Source organism: Mobula hypostoma, chromosome 3 (assembly GCF_963921235.1).
Source record: "Mobula hypostoma chromosome 3, sMobHyp1.1, whole genome shotgun sequence".
NCBI lineage: Eukaryota > Metazoa > Chordata > Chondrichthyes > Myliobatiformes > Myliobatidae > Mobula > Mobula hypostoma.
The window spans coordinates 67,839,497-67,857,298 of record NC_086099.1 but is presented as its reverse complement, the minus strand read 5'-3'; positions in this window follow the sequence as shown (position 1 = coordinate 67,857,298).

Below are 17,802 nucleotides of genomic sequence, written 5' to 3'. Positions count from 1 at the left end.
TCCAGGACAAGAAGCAGAACTGCAGAAGATGATGGCCTGGTCATATCTAGCAAACCTAGTTCACACTTTGACTTGAATTACATGCTATGGGACACCAGCATGTACCTCTTGCCTCACCTTGGCACAGTGCCTGTCTCTGTTCAGGTGACCAAGAACTGTAAATTGGCTTAACAAGGATAAAACAGTCACATTGTCACTAAACCCAACACTCAGAAACCAGTTAATTCACAAATGCAACCGATGTGGGAGACAGTGCTGATCCAATGCTGGGCTTGTGGCCCATAAATGTGCCTGCAGAGACTAAACTCTCAGTACAGTCAACATCAAAATCATTGGACAGTGGAAGAAGAAGAAACCCAACACTGCAGGAGTTTAATTTCCAAAAATCAATCAGCCATTTTTTTGCCCACTTTCCAAGTTGATCAATATTCTACTGTAACTTTAGACAACATCCTTCATTGTCCACTCGACCACCAACGTCTGTGTCATCTGCAGACATACTAATCATGCCACCTATATTCTCATTCACATCATTAATACATAGGGCAAATGACAGAACCGATCGCTGCGCCTGCCACTAGTTACAGGCTTCCTAACAGTAAATAACCCTGGACTGTCATCTTCAGTTTCCTACCTGCAAGGCAATTTTGTATCCAATTTGCTAGCTCACCCTGTGGACCCGCCTAACATGTGGGATCTTGCCAATAGCCTTGCTAAAGTTCAAGTAGATAATGTCTACTGTCCTGTCCTCATCAAACCTCTCGGTCACTTCTTCAAAACAAAAACTCAGTCAAATTCATGAAACATAATTGCCCATGTAAGGCTCTATTGTATCCTATGACAGCATTCTGCATAGGATCCAGGGACAGCTAATTAATTTGGATACAAGACACGATACCTCAAGGACTTACTGTTGAATGTGTACCACTGTTTTACATTTGGTGGATATGCCCTGCTAGTGAGTCAGGAACTGTGATGGAGGAATCTGGCTCAAATTCTACAGTGTATGGTTCTTTGAGGATGAGTGTGTCAGGGGCATACTTGACGGGTCTCTCAGACAGTTATCCCAAGTCAAACACCAGTCTCTAGATGATTGTAAAATGTACTTTGCAAGGTTGAAGCAGTTTATGTTGTCCAGCTTCAGTCTCTGATTCAACACAATGGAAATGCTGCCAGGATTCTTCTGAATCAATCCATTCTGCAGAAATCTGAACTTATATTTAGCTCAGACAAGGGAAGGATAGCAGGTTTTCTTATCTGAAGACATTAATGAACAGATGCGTTGTTTGACTTAAAAAAAAACCTTGCTCTCATACTGCAATTTGAACTTAAGTTCTGTACTGCAAGGCCAGCATCTAGGTTACCAGTATAGATAACTTAACAACCACGCCACCATACGGCATTGAATTGTTTTGAGCACAAAGCAGAATCCCTGCCTTTCCCACCCGGTTCACCTGAAGCCCAATATCAACAGCTGAACTCTGGTCTGTATCCAACATTTGATATGCATTGGATATCAAACCATTAGTAAGTTGCCTATGGTAAAATAAAAGATTTTCATCCAGAAACTCGTGGGATTCTTTGGCACTGTAGGACTTGAATTATTCCATGGCTAGCTCTCTGAAAGAGCTATCTAATTAGCCCCATTCCTCTGTTCTGTCCCCATAGTCCTGCAAAATGTTTTCATTTCAAATAGTTATACTTCAAATTGTTTGAAAGATACTTTTGAATCAACTTCTAATACCCTTCAGGCAGTGAATTCCAAATTATAACAGCATTGCCAAAGAAAATCTTGCTTCCCTGTCTTTCCACTGCTGTCATTTGAATGGCTTAAGATATGATCATTGGAAGTATGCTGAGAAAAACAGATTTAACTCCCTCTCTTTTGGAGAGCCACCATAAAGTTAGGCCCAAGGAGCATATGTGCATTTGTTGCCCAAGAAAAGCGTGGTGACCTACCTCAGTGAGAATCACACAGTATCACTTACGTCTACAGCAATGAAGTGTTTTGAGAGGTTGGTGATGAAACATATCAACTCCTGCCTGAGAAGAGACTTTGATCCACTTCAATTTGCCTACCAGAGCAACACGTCCACAACAGATACCATCTCATTGGCTTTTCATTCAACCCTGGAACATGTGGACAGCAAAGGTGCATGCATCAGCATTCGATACCATCATCCCCTCAAAACTAATCAATAAGCTCTGAGACATTGGCCTCAATACCTCCTTGTGCATTTGGAACCTCAATTTCCTCAATTGCAAACCCCAGTCAATTTGGATTGGCAGCAACATCTGCTCCTTGATCTCCATCAGTACAGGTGCACCACAAGGCTGTGCACTTAGCCCCCTGCTCGACTAACTGTGACTGACTGTGCACTTATGACTGTGTGGCTAAGCAGAGCTCCAATGTCATATTCAAGTTTGCTGACAACACCACTACCAAAGGCCAAGTCAAAGGTGGTGGTGAATCAACATATAGGAGAGAGATTGAAAATCTGGCTGAGTGGTGACATAACAACAACTTCTTACTCAATGTCAGCAAGATCAAGAAACTGATGATAAACTTCAGGAGAAGGAAACCAGAGGTCCATGAGCCAGTCCTCATTGAAGGACCGGGGGTGGAGAGTGTCACCCGGTTCGGATATGGCCCAAGTGTGGAGTGAGAGACAGTGAAGCAGGTCGATAGTTCACAGACTTTAATGTGAACAGTGTTAAAGGGAAAATAAAACAACAAATGCTAGGCCAAACAGGGCCATTAACTAAAACTCTCAAATGGAAAACGAAGCCTACACTGCAGCTGAAAAGAACAACTAAATATAAAATGAATACCGCTGGTCTTCAGAGTCAGTTGACTCAACAGTCTAATTTCTCAGGCAAGGCTGTGCTGTGCTGTGTCCGAGTCTTGATAAACACTACGACAGAATGAATGGAATTAAATACTATCACAATGAAATAATAATTAGCTGACACGTGCATATTCACGAGCGCAATTGCCGTATCTGCTGCACTGCCGAACCCATGGTTGTGACAGAGAGGGTCAGCAACTTTTAATTCTTCAGTGTTATTATTTTGGAGGACCTGCCTTGGGTCCAGCGCATAAGAAACCATGGCAACACCTCTACTTCCTTTGGAGTTTCCAGAGATTTGGTACGACATCTAAAACTCTGACAAACTTCTCTGGATGTGTAGTGGAGAGTATATTGACTGGCTGTATCACACAGCCTGATATGGAAACACCAATGCCCTTGAATAGAAAATTCTACAAAATAGTGGATATGGCTCAGTCCATCACGGGTAAAGCCTCCCAACCATTATATCTACATGAAATGCAGTTGCAAGAAAGCAGCATCTGTCATTGGGAACCCCCACCACCCAGGACATGCTCTCTTCTCGCTGCTGCCATCAGGAAGAAGGTACAAGAGCCTCAGGACTCACACCACCAGGTTCAGGAACAGCTATTACCCCTCAAACTCAGGCTCTTGAACCACAGGGGATAACTTCACTCAACTTCACTTGCCCAATCATTGAAATGTTCCCACAACCAATGGACTCAATTTCAAGGACTCTTCATCTCATGTTCTTGATATTTATTGCTTATTTATTTATTATTATTATTTCCTTCTTTTTCTATTTTCACAGTTCGTGTTATCTGCACTCTGGTTCAATGGCCAAGTTGGGCAGTCTTTCATTGATTCTGCTATGGTTATTATTCTATAGATTTATTGAGGATGCCCACCAGAAAATGAATCTCAGGGTTGTATATGGTTCTATATATGTACTTTGATAATAAACTTACTTTGAACTTTGTTAATTCTTGAAATCAGCACCTGCCATCTGACTGTTACTCTTTCTTGTGTACTCACAATCAGAAACAGGTTTATCATCACTGGCATATGTCATGAAATTTGTTTTGTGCAGCTGTACAGTGCAAGACATAAAATTTACTAGAAGTTACAATAAAAAATAGATAAACAAACAGTGCCAAGGAGGAATAGAAAAGTAGTGTTAATGGTTCATGGACTATTTAGAAATATGATGGCAAAGGGGAAGAAGTTGTTTCTGAAACATTGAATGTGGGTCTTCAGGCTCCTGTACCTTCTTCCCAATGCTAGTAATGAGAAGAGGGCACGTCCCTGATGATGAGGGTCCTAAATGAGGCGTTGCCTTTTGAAGCTGTCCTCAGTGTTGGGGTAGCTAGTGCATGCAATGAAGCTGGCTGAGTCTTCAACTCTCGGTAACCTCTTTCAGTCCTGTGAATTGGAGCCTTCATATCAGGCTGTGATGCAATGAATCAGAATGCTCTCCGCAGTACATCTGTAGAAATTTGCCGATCTTTGGTGACATACCAAATCTCCTCAATCTCCTCATGAAGTAGAGCTGCTGGCATGATTTTATTCATGATTGAATTAATGTGCTGGGCCTAGGATAAATCCTCTGAGATGCTGACACCCAGAAACCAAAAGCTGTTCACCCTTTATACAATTGGCCCCTCAATGAGGACTGGTGTGTTTTCTCCCAATTTCCCCTTCCGAAAGTCCACAATCATTTCTTTGGTCCCATTCATAGGACGTGGCCTCTGCTGGCCTGGTCATTCCCTGGTCTGACCAATGTCCATCCCACTAATTGCTCAAGAATGTAAGATGTAGATAGGAGCCAACCTATCGCATGGATGAACTACAACTATTGTTCATCCCAGTTTGGCAAAAGAATAAATCAAGGAAGGTAGTGCACCCGTGGCTGACAAGGGAAATTAGGGATAGTATCAATTCCAAAGAAGAAGCATACAAATTAGCCAGAGAAAGTGGCTCACCTGAGGACTGGGAGAAATTCAGAGTTCAGCAGAGGAGGACAAAGGGCTTAATTAGGAAGGGGAAAAAAGATTATGAGAGAAAACTGGCAGGGAACATAAAAACTGACTGTAAAAGCTTTTATAGATATGTAAAAAGGAAAAGACTGGTAAAGACAAATGTAGGTCCCCTGCAGACAGAAACAGGTGAATTGATTATGGGGAGCAAGGACATGGCAGACCAATTGAATAATTACTTTGGTTCTGTCTTCACTAAGGAGGACATAAATAATCTTCTGGAAATAGTAGGGGACAGAGGGTCCAGTGAGATGGAGGAACTGAGGGAAATACATGTTAGTAGGGAAGTGGTGTTAGGTAAATTGAAGGGATTAAAGGGGAGAACCAGTGGATGTTGTATATTTGGATTTTCAAAAGGCTTTTGACAAGGTCCCACACAGGAGATTAGTGTGCAAACTTAAAGCACACGGTATTGGGGGTAAGGTATTGATGTGGGTAGAGAATTGGTTGGCAGACAGGAAGCAAAGAGTGGGAATAAACGGGACCTTTTCAGAATGGCAGGCAGTGACTAGTGGGGTACCACAAAGCTCAGTGCTGGGACCCCAGTTGTTTACAATATATATTAATGACTTGAATGAGGGAATTAAATGCAGCATCTCCAAGTTTGCGGATGACACGAAGCTGGGCGGCAGTGTTAGCTGTAAGGAGGATGCTAAGAGGATGCAGGGTGACTTGGATAGGTTAGGTGAGTGGGCAAATTCAAGGCAGATGCAATTTAATGTGGATAAATGTGAGGTTATCCACTTTGGTGGCAAAAACAGGAAAACAGATTATTATCTGAATGGTGGCCGATTAGGAAAAGGGGAGGTGCAATGAGACCAGGGTGTCATGATACACCAGTCATTGAAAGTGGGCACGCAGGTACAGCAGGCGGTGAAAAAGGCAAATGGTATGCTGGCATTTATAGCAAGAGGATTCAAGTACAGGAGCAGGGAGGTACTACTGCAGTTGTACAAGGGCTTGGTGAGACCACACCTGGAGCATTGTGTGCAGTTTTGGTCCCCTAATCTGAGGAAAGACATCCTTGCCATAGAGGGAGTACAAAGAATGTTCACCAGATTGATTCCTGGGATGGCAGGACTTTCATATGATGAAAGACTGGATGAACTAGGCTTATACTCGTTGGAATTTAGAAGATTGAGGGGGGATCTGTTTGAAACGTATAAAATCCTAAAGGGATTGGACAGGCTAGATGCAGGAAGATTGTTCCCGATGTTGGAGAAGTCCAGAACGAGGGGTCACAGTTTGAGGATAAAGGGATAGCCTTTTAGGACCGAGATTAGGAAAAACTTCTTCACACAGAGAGTGGTGAATCTGTGGAATTCTCTGCCACAGGAAACAGTTGAGGCCAGTTCATTGGCTATATTTAAGAGGGAGTTAGATATGGCCCTTGTGGCTAAAGGGATCAGGGGGTATGGAGGGAAGGCTGGTATAGGGTTCTGAGTTGGATGATCAGCCATGATCATACTGAATGGCGGTGCAGGCTCGAAGGGCCGAATGGCCTTCTCCTGCACCTATTTTTTATGTTTCTATGTTTCTATTGATGGATCTGGTATCACACAAAGATCAGCTTTAGTAATGGTGGTGGGTTTCTACAGTATCTCTGATGGAAAATGGCAAACTGTGTGCTCTTATCACATTCTGATTGACTGGGATATTTTATTATTATCCAGTTTTTATTTTATGGTTTCAGCTTAGTTCTGCAGTTGCTATGATGGAATTTAAACTTTTGTTTCTAGATCATAGCTCCAGAACACTCATTACTTGAGCTGTACCTTAACCTCTACATAACTGCATCCTGCCTCAGTCTACCCTCTTCCCAGCATTCACTGCCTTCTCATGAAGTAGAAGTTATGAATACAAGCAAAGCTTGTAGCAGCCAATAAAGTCAATCTTGAAGTAACTGGAAATAATTAGATCATATTCATTCATGACCACTTCACGTACAATTCTGTCAGATTAACTGATTGATCAGATCGACCGTGCATCTGATGAGCTTACTTTACTAACAACTTTTCAAGCATTGAACATCGAACATTTTCAGATATAGTCACTAAACAGCAAAGAGCCTTAAAGCCCTGAAATCAGATTAAATTACCAGAGCAATAAAGTAAATATGTTAAGTAGCAATTTAAGAAGTGGATTTTATTCCCAGCAAATAGCCCATCTTCAGCCCCAGGGGCTGGTGAAACAATATAAGAAGCTTCCCTTAGCTCAACAAAGTATCACAATGCCATTACTAATTCTAATAATGGTACCATTGCTGGGAATAGAGAAAACCTTTGAAAAAGATTTTTTTTTAAAACTTCTGCTGAGTGTCTGCTCAGAGTTGTCCATTCTTAAAGCACAATCTACATGTTCAGACAAAGCACCAATAAAAAAACAAGTGATTTTCCAAGAGCCGAAGCCCTTTTCTTATGATGGAAACATTTCTGATGCCCCCATATTTCATCCAATAACAAGTAACATTCCATTTCTTTCATTTGTGGTAAAATATAGGAAGCCTTTGTTTCAGAACATAATTTCATTGTTTTTATTTAAAAAATCATACATACTCCAAATAAGCATAAATATTAAAATCAGATGGTTCATATGCACTTCTGTTTAAGAGTCATAGAGTCAGTGTGATACAGCACAGAAACAGGCCCTTTGGCCCATCTAATGCATGCTAAACTGTTATTCTGCCTTGTCCCATTGACCTGCACCTGCTCCATAGCCCTCCATTCCTCTCCCTACCATGTACTTATCCAAACTTCCCTTAAATGTTGCAATTAAAGCTGCATCCACCACTCCTGTTGGCAGCTTGGTCCACACTCTCACCACCCTCTGAGTGAAGAAGTTCCTCCACAGGTTCCTCTTAAATATTTCATCTTTCATCCATAACCTATGACTTAGTCTCACCCAACCTCAGGGAGAAATGTCTGATTGCATTTACCCTATCTATACCCCTCATAATTTTGTATATCTCTATCAAATCTCCCCTCATTCTCCTAAACTCCAGGGAATGAACTCCTAACCTGCTCAACCTTTCCCTGTAGCTCAGATCCTCAAGTCCCAGCCACATCCTTGTAAATTTTCTCTTCACTCTTATTGATATCCTCCCTGCAGGTAGGTGACCAGAATGGCGCACAATACTCCAAATTTTGTCTCACCAGCATTTAAAACATAACATTACAACTCCTGTATTCAATACTCCGATTTCACAGACAAAAAGCAATGCTGAGTCACATAAAGGGATATTAGGCATATGATGGTAAAATATATGGGTTTCAGAAAGTGTCTGCAAGAAACAGAGAGAGGTAAAGATCAGGGAGGTTTACAAGGAGAATTCCAGAGTTTAGAGGTTTTAGGTTTTCTACCTTCCCAGCAATTAGATCATTATTTAAATCAGGTGCACCTGAAGGCCTGACTGCCAAAAAGTAGAGCAACAGCTTTCCAGTTTGATCTGTACAGGCATTTCAGAAGTAATGGAGTCAGTGAAGTTTCCAGACATATTGAGAGAAAAGATTATAAAAGGATTAAAAACAAGGATTTTTAAAAATACAAATCAAGGTATTATTTGGCTAAGAACCTGTGTAATTAAAAAGTATATAGGGTTAAAGAATCAAACAGCTCAGACTCAGACCCTTTGGCCTATGGGTCCATGCTAATGTTTAACCAACCATTTGCATTAATCCTAATTAATGCCCTTTTTATCAGTCATGAAATTTTTAAATCATGAATTTAAAGATGAATTTGTGAATGATGTGCTGAGACGAGTGACGTGGAGGGGAGAAGGAGTGGGACAAGGAGAAAACATTGGTACAGGAGCCAGAAGTGAGGCCTTTGCTGGTGATTCTCCAGCTACAGCTGTAGAACTCAGAGAACATTCAATCCAGCTGGAGAGCCGTGAGGAAGCCTCGGAGCAGAACGGTGTGGTCAATAATGTCAAAGGCTGCAGAAGGATTAAGGCAAGTGGGTAAGGGTTAGATTAATATTATTTATGGACTTAGATACTTTCTGGTTACACAGAAAGAGGTCATTCAGCTTATCAAGTCTATGCTAGTTCTCAGAAAACATCCATGTGTTTCATTTTAATCACAACAGATTCAAAATATTGAGCAACACACACAGGTGCTGGAGGAACCTGGCAAGTCAGGCAGCAACAATGGATGGGAATAGAGAATTGACATTTCTGGTGAGAATATTCATCAGGACTGACATATTTATTTTTAAGTATGACGATGGAAGAGACAGGATAAGGGATTCAAGAAGACAGCTTGAGTAGAGAAAAGTAGTAATTGAAGAATGTTTTATTTTTGTATTCTAAGATGGAATAGTGAACAACCAGCAATCTGCTAGGAAACACAAAGTGTTGAGCAGCATCTGTGTGAGGGTGGGGGGAGGAACTGTTGATGTTTCCGGTCAAAGCCCTGTATCAGTACTCTGGAGTTTTGAATAGTTTGGCAAATAAGAGAAAAGGCAGATGTTGACTGAACTGGTTCTGACTAAAGCCATTCAAATCCATATCTTGTGTTTGTCGCAGCTGGGATGAGGCCATAGCAGAAAGGGTAATGGTTTTACTGAGGAACTTCTGAACCAATAGAGGGAGGAGTTTAGTTAAGCAGATTAGTCACTGCAGAAATATTCTAGTGAAAAAGAGCCAAAAATCAGATAATTGAAATTTTGAATGTGCAGATGTGAGTAAGTTGAAGAAGGGAAACAGGGTTAGGAGAAGGGAGTTGGATTTCATTAATGGTGTTACAGAGAAATGATCAAGAATCGTCCTTTCAGGTTTGAGACTGTCAGAGCAACAAGCCACATGAAGTGACAAGGATTTTGTTTGGTTGACACAGAGAGTAGCAGGATGGGAAAGCCAACATGAGTAGCAGGTTGAAATTACTGAAATATTGCAGAGCCTGAGGAAGGCAAGTCATGAAGATGTTTTGTTCTGGATACAGTGTTGATGATTGGCTGGTTTGCATAGATGGAGGATTTTAAATGAGAGGCAAGAGGACCAAATAATGTGAAATAATAAAGGGAGATAAAGCACCAGTATGAAGAGGCCAGACCAAGATGAGAGGAATTAGTGAAAACCATCCCTACACTGAGATGATCTGAAAAGGTATAGTTAGGTGGGGTGATCTCATTTGGTAAAAGTTATTATCACTTATAAAGCTGATGTTGGTTATACTATCATCAACAGTGAACTCATGAATATTAAGAGGTACATTATCTACTGAACTGGCATTTTGAAGCATGGTATGAGAAGGTGCAGTGATAATTGGGTTACATATATTGGGTCAGTATTGGCGAAACTGATATTTACGGTAAGAAAGTGGGTAAGATACTTTCTGAGAAGGTGCCCTGGATGAAGAATAGTGACAAAATGGGATGGGCTATTTGTTGTTGCTGCTAATAATGAGACAACTACAAGTACTTCAGTGGGCCCAACAGACATTCTCCTTCTCTCTGAAATAAAACAAACCCATTTTCAAAACTTTCCCAGGCATGATAAAGGGTCATTGATCTGAAACATATTCTTTGCTCCTTTCTCCACAGATGCTGCCTCATCTGCTGAGTAATTTTTGTCTTCAGGTCTACTTAGTAATCCTGACAGGCATCCAGCAAAGCTCTTTGAGGCAAACTCCTAAACAAGAGAAAATCTGCAGATGCTGGAAATCTGAGCAACAAGCACAAAATGCTGGAGGAACTCAATAGGCCAGACAGCATCTATGGACTCGAAGAGTTTTGACTGTACATGTTTCTATAGATGCTGCCTGACCTGCTGAGGTCCTCCAGAATCTTATGTGTGTTGAGGCAAACTCCACCAAGCTCTATACTAAATTTTCAGGAACATCTTTTGAACCTCCACCCATTCGGGAATTTACTATATGGCCCCTCAATTCCTTCAAATGTTGTAGATCCTAGGACAATATGCTCCCTCTGGATGCATCACTGAAAAAAATTAGCATTTACGTCCATTCAGAATTCCCCTTCAGAATTGATGGTGACAATTGAATGTCTTATTAGTCATTGCAGAGGCTATCTATGAGTCAACAAATTAAATGGGTCTGGAATCATATAGATTCTGGACAGGCTATGGATGGCAACTTTCCTTCCATGAAGGTCATTAGTGAAACAGATGAACTTGTACATCAAGCCAATAGTTTTATTATCATCACTAGTAAGGTTAATTTTCCTGTTTATCCAAATTCCAGTCTGTTAACCTGAACTTACATTCCATGGTTGCCATAATAGGAATTGTGCTCTGGTTTCTAGATTGACAGTCAAGGCTTTTGGATTAATAGTCTTTTAATTCAACCACTGTATTGTCTACTCACACCCTACGAGTAATAATCAATATAAAGTCAGCCGGAGTTACCATAACCTTATGATTCTTTGAACTGTAGAGGAAGTAGCTTTCAGATGGTAGAATTCAAATGAAGCCAGTAACTACTACAGATATTTACCATGTGGAATTTAAATTTTTATTTGAGTCCTCTAGAGATGGTATAGACAAAGGCAATAAATTGAGCTATGGAGACAGGTACATTGAATTTAGAACGACTGGAGAGGCAAAGTTTTAGGATGTTTAAAATTAATAAACTCATCAGTTCTAATTGTGAATATGTTTGGGTTTGATAGAGATGTAACTGGATCAGGTTAAGTACTGAAACTTTTGGAGAAGTCGTCCAACCTTATCCAGGTCACACCTGAATGTGGTGTGCATTTCTAGCCTGGAAGTGTTGATGCAAATGATACTGTGATGCAAGGAAAGGAGGAACAGACTGACTCTTTTTTCTCTTGATAGGAGAAGCTTGAGCATCTGACCAATATGGGGTCTTAAAATTATGAATAGTTTTGATCTTGATAAGTGGCAGTGGTTCCTTAGATTTGTGAATGGATCTTTGCTTCACTCTTTTCTTGTGGGTGAGACAGTTACACGTTAGGCTAATACTTCTTGGTAAGGATCTGTTAGGTTAAAAATTAAAGTAGAAACAAGATTGGATCTGTGAAGATGTTTTCTGTCCAGAAGATGGTCATCCTATGGAATGATATTCCATATATGATGGTGCAGTTCAACTTTTGGTCCTTCAAGAACCCAAACAAAAACATTCCTCCAGAGCAATGAGGTCAAAGCAGTAGTTTCCAAATGGAAATAAGATTCATTGCCTATCAAGTCAAAAGCCTAATTGTGCGAATCAGTGCAGCCTAGCATTGTTCTTGTCCTTGCTTTATATTCAGTCCCTTCAAGCCGAAATTAATCTAATTTATGTACCAAAATGCCTTTTCAGCCCCAAGATCTTTAAGCCTCAGCATGGTTTATCTCGTTTCCTTCTGTTCATGATTCAGATACCTGAGTTTTTTTCTCTACCTTTCTCATAACTAGAGCTTATCAATTGGTTTTTGATAAAACAAATAGCCTCCATCATGCTTTTGAAGCCAAGTCCTATACCGGCAGAATAAGGGCTCCATTTTATGATGTCTTGCTCCAGACTGGTATTTTTATGTGCCCTCTACACAGTATGAGCTTTGCATGGGTAATGTAATGAAATGCCACCACTGGAGTAATCATATTTGTGCCAACTTCAGATAAGTGCCCTGTTAGGTCTGGAGATGATGTCATTCAGAAGGTTCTTTGGGAGTCAAGTGATTACTGCTATTTTATTAGATGTTCATCATAATACAGGTCAGACAGGGTCAGTTTGTTATAGCAAGCAAGGCAAGTGAAAAGAGGTAACAAAGACCTTGACTGCTTGCTCTTCCTTTATATTGCAAACTGTTCTAAACTGGTTTAGATAAAGAAATCTATTAACAGGTACTGTCTGAGTCAACTTTGCAGACTAAGGAACTACAGACCCAAATATACTACATGTTAATAAATGTCTACAGACAAACAGGCAATTAATAAACATATAAGTAAATGTAAGGAAAGCTAGAACTACAAGGAAAAGCACAACAATTTGGACCTTAATGGAACAATACCCTTTGATTCTAAGTACATACATTTTAAATCAATGCAAATATCTCCATTTTCACTTCTTGGTGCCATCTTAGCTTGTTTTCAGTGGCTAGCGTGTATCTACTTACTTTTCCTTTGGGTCTTTGTTCCTATATTAATACTCAAAAGTACCTGATAAGCTTCTTTCCACTAAACATCTAATGGCTGATTATGTATTTTCCTGATCAAGACCCACTCTCCAGGAACCAAAGTGCGTTCTCTCCTTCTACTAGATCACTTCAGGTGGCAGAACCCTGTTGAGAGTCCGACTGAATAGCTGGAGTGAGCTTCACACAACAGTGAACTAGGCTGTCTGCCATAAATAGTATATCAACCTCTCTGGCATCAATAACTCTAGAAAATGGTATAGGTCATCCTGACACCACCTCAAATTGGCTTAGTCTATTCTTTTTGCTATGGGGTTGCTCTGACGTTGCATTAAATTAAACCATGGGGAGAGCCACTGGCCATGGTATATCCTCCTTGTGGTACTTTTTGTTTCATGAATCCATTAATTTGTTGCACTTGGTCTGATAACTCTCAGTAGTGTTGACAGTGGAATGACTATGCAGTCTTCATCAGTTGGCATAGCTCCTGACATAGACTTCCAGAGAAATGTGGCCCATTATCAGTCAATGCCCATCTAGGAAAGCAGTGGTATTTCTTGCTGGAGTGTCTCCACCCACCTTTTTGGTATTACCAGTATCCTTGGCATTTTGGTAGTCTCATGTAATCCACTTGTAGGCTCAAAAGTAGTCCAGATGTGGCTAGAGTACTTAATTGTGGTAGCTTTTTCACTTCTCCCAGATTTGGTTTCTGACATGTTATCCAGCTTTCTAATGCTTGTCAGGCTTATGATCTAAGCTGCGGATTCCAACACCACTAAATGAAACTACTGCTCGTTATTTCCATTTTCATTTCCTAGGGGTTATACCTGCTGTGCTCAATAAAGATTCATGTGGTTGGGTCCAGCAGTGTCTGACTAGCACTATATCATTGTTCAATTTCTCACCATTCTCCATCTAGGATAACTTTGCTTCATTAGAGAACTGAGGCTTGCATTTCTCAAATATCCTGTATGTTTGTATATGATCAAGAATTCAAGTTTGTTCTCATGACCCTGGTTGTTGAAATTGTTTTGTGTATTTCTTTTGTTTCTTTTATTCCTTCCTGTGCTGCCCTTTTTGCTGCAGAATTTTGTTCTCATATATTTTGTTCTGATTTCTTCACAGGTCATCCAGTCAGAATAGTTAGTTTAGATAAGAATTCAAACCCTCAGACAGCTGTTTGCGTGTAACAAATGGAAATTTTCTTTTTCTGTAGTAGGTTTCTTCACTTATTTGACCATGGCTTTGATTCTCCTCTTACTACATGTGTAGATACACAATTGTTTGCTTATTGGGGCCTTATAGCCAGAATCAATAGTTGCCTATAGACTGAATCAACTGGAGTCTATAGACTGGATCAATGGGAGCCTATAGATTATGTTGAATTGTCAAATCAATAGTGTATTCACAGCTCAATAGTACTGTTTAGCTTCACTTAGAGAGTAGAGGAGAAGGGCATAACCCTGGCTATTAACTTCATTCTCAGATTTCTTTCAAATAGTGTGGTGAGATAAAATACTAATCTGATGATTAGGAAATAAGGAAAAATGTTTTACCTCCTGGTGAATGTGTACACTAGGACTTCCTGACTCTCCTGGGATTGTTCTCATCCTTAATCCTATCAACAATCCTCTAAACTACAAGGAAAAACACAATAAAAGCAATACCCCGAGCCTTAATCCAACAGTCTAGATATTTAGGAATAATGATACTATGAACTCAGATCTCACTCTATTCACTCAGTTCTCTCCAGAATTGCAATGGCCCAAATTTTGCTTTAAGTGGAAAAGCAATTTTTCTAATTCTTGTTGATGTTACAAAAAAGTTGCTTGGGGAAACATAACAACAGGAGTCCTGGTGCATGGTTTCAGCCAAAGCATCAAGAATTCCTCTCATCCCACAGATGCTGCTCAACACGCTGAGCTCCTCCAGCAGTTTGCTTCCTGCTCCAGATTTGAACATCTGAAATCTCTTGTGTCTCCAAACATAATGGCCTCACTGGTGCAGGTTCCCCTTTGCCACTGATATTTGCATCAGAAGTGATTTCTCGAAGTGTTCTGGTATCCAGATGTTATCAAGTTGGTTGAACAGCCAATTGCATGGAAAAGTCTCAAGAAGTACTAAAATTAAAAAAAAAGATGGCCAACCACCATCTTAGGCAATACTTTAATCGTATTAATGACTGACAAATAAAAAGCAGAGGTCTTGTCATGGGGCTTCCTTTTCCTTTTTCGTTGTTATTTTTTGGAGATTACTCAAATATTTTCTAATAATTGGGGCACTTGAACAGATGTTTCATACTCCTTGGAGGTAAACTCCGATAATCCAGCATCCAGTTGTTCAGAAATCCCGGTGTTCTGGCAGCTGGCTCATTTATTAGCCCAGGACGCGATCCTGGGTTCAAAGAGAATGCACTGCCAGAAGTGGCAGAGAGGGTACACGTACACCACTTGAAAGGCATTTGATAGGAATGATTTAGGGGAATAAGGGCCAAATATGGCAAATGAGACTTGCTCAGGTAGAACTTGGCCAGCTTTCTCTGTGCTCTGTAACCCAATGATCCTGCGACTCGTTAAGTGCACGTGGGGTGTGGGGTCAGAGCTGGGAGTCTGGAGTATGTGTGGGGCCAGGGTTGGGGTCCAAGACGTAAGATGTTAGGAACATGGATACGTTTGTATCCAGAGCCGCGGTTCAGAGTGCTCGTATATTTTCTACTCCCTCTGATCTCACCAAGCTCAATGGAAAATTTATTAAACCTCGGTCTAACATGTAAAAGATGAAATAAAAACGTGTGGTGGTTATTAGTAAGGGTAGCGTCCAAAATCTGCTAATCCAATACTATCAAAATCCCAGGGGTGCTGAATTATTGAAGTTTAAAAATAATATGTACTTTTTTTCTGAAGACGTTTTCAAACAGAACAGTTACGCTGCACGTGGTTAGTGAATGAACTGCCAGAAGCGCTAGAGAGCGTACAATTACAACACGTAGAAAACCATTGATGGGAATCTATATTTCTAGTCTACATGTATGTGGAAACACAGATAATGTCTGCACAGTCAACCTATTTCCAGAATTGATTGATATAAACGAACAGTCTGTGAGGAGTGTCTCATTATTTCCCCATGTGTTTGTCAAAAATCATTACGAAAACTATTATTGCATTTTCAGATGATTAATCGCGAGAAATAACAATATCTAAGACTGTTAACAAAAATCTACATACATCTTGCAGTGACTGCGCTGAACAGTGATGTAGAATCCTCCCTGGGCTCTGCAGGGGGCGACAGATACTGCAGCAAAATAATGAGTTCTCCTCTGCGGTCGGAGACCTCCAGAAAACAGTTTCCACTCAGTTTGAAATTACAACCTTCAAGGCAAATTTTCGAACTTTGTTTTGGGAAATGAAGGACTGGTACGCGAATTGTAAACTGGGAATCGCCGCTAGGATATCACAAATAGCTGACTAGTGTGGGAAATATTAGCATGCTAAGGAGTGAAAAGTAACTCATATTGATGACCTTATCTACTAGAAAAGCAGACTGGGTTGCGTCTTATGGAGGGTGGTGATAAGGTGCGGGTATTGATACTAAGATATCATGGATTACCAAACAAATCGGTTTAATACTTGTGGCAAGCAAAATGCCGATGATTGAATCCGAAACAAACAGAAATGCTGAATGAATTCGTCAGCATCTGTGGGGGAAAAGATCAGTCATGTTCTAGGTCGAAGAAAACAGAATTGAGAAAGAGCTGGAGGAAGTAAACGGTATTAAACCATATCAAACACCACTACCTGTAACACCATATCAAACACCTGTAGGACGAATACAGGTGCTCAACTCCGAGGTGATCCAGCTGAGATTCCAGTTTCTGTTAAACTATCTCCGCGGTGGAAGCCACTGCGAGACAGAGAAGCGAGAAACGTTGCGTAACTCTGGCACTAATACTTGGGACAGAAACTCATTAATCGAAATCAATTTGTTTTGTTGAACACGTTTCTTAGTACTTTAGGAACTGCTCAATTTTACTTGATTTGAAACGATTTGTTAATAATCTCTGGTCGCCATGGAATGAGACTGTATCTATATTTAATGTAAGTAACTTAAATTATCTTAGGCTATTAGTCGATTTGATTGGACTGACTGTTAAAGATGAGCCACCTTCGAAGGCATCGCCTTCGTCTGATATGCCCCCTCCTCCCTCCGTTCCTGTGATCTGGGCCCCAATGGGTATTAAGGGATAACTGCCAATGATACGGGAATCTTTACCGGGAAGTCAAGAATTGGGAGAGTTGTATTCATTTCGGATGTCTGAAGCTTTTCCGGTCTGTTTAATCACCGTAATGTGCAGGGATATCAGGGACTGGTATAAATATTTTAAAGTTTTTGGAAGGTATTACGTGGTTATTTTGGAAACATCGGCTGAAATCATAGACGGCTGTAGTATCTTCTGTGATTACAGTCATTGGTGAGGCTGAAGAAATTGCAGCCACCTTTGCATGTTGTATGATGGGATGCCGTTGATTTCCATATGACAACATCGAAAGATTCAGTTATCGCAGTGACCTCATTGGCCTTCATTGACTGAGATCTTCAGATAAGGATTTCGAAATAAAAGTCGTTGAAATGAGGCCTAGTTTAAAAATATAATATGACCTTCGATGAAACAAATGGAAAGAAAGTATTGAAGAAGTAGTTAATAAATAATGTTAATTTGAACAACGGTATCATGCTTATTGCCATCTTCCTTCCTGCGTACTGATCAAAGCTCCTTAATAACAAAAGCTATATGGGCTATCTCCAAAGTTCGGCCACACTTTTAACGATGAGAAGGTGTGAATTGT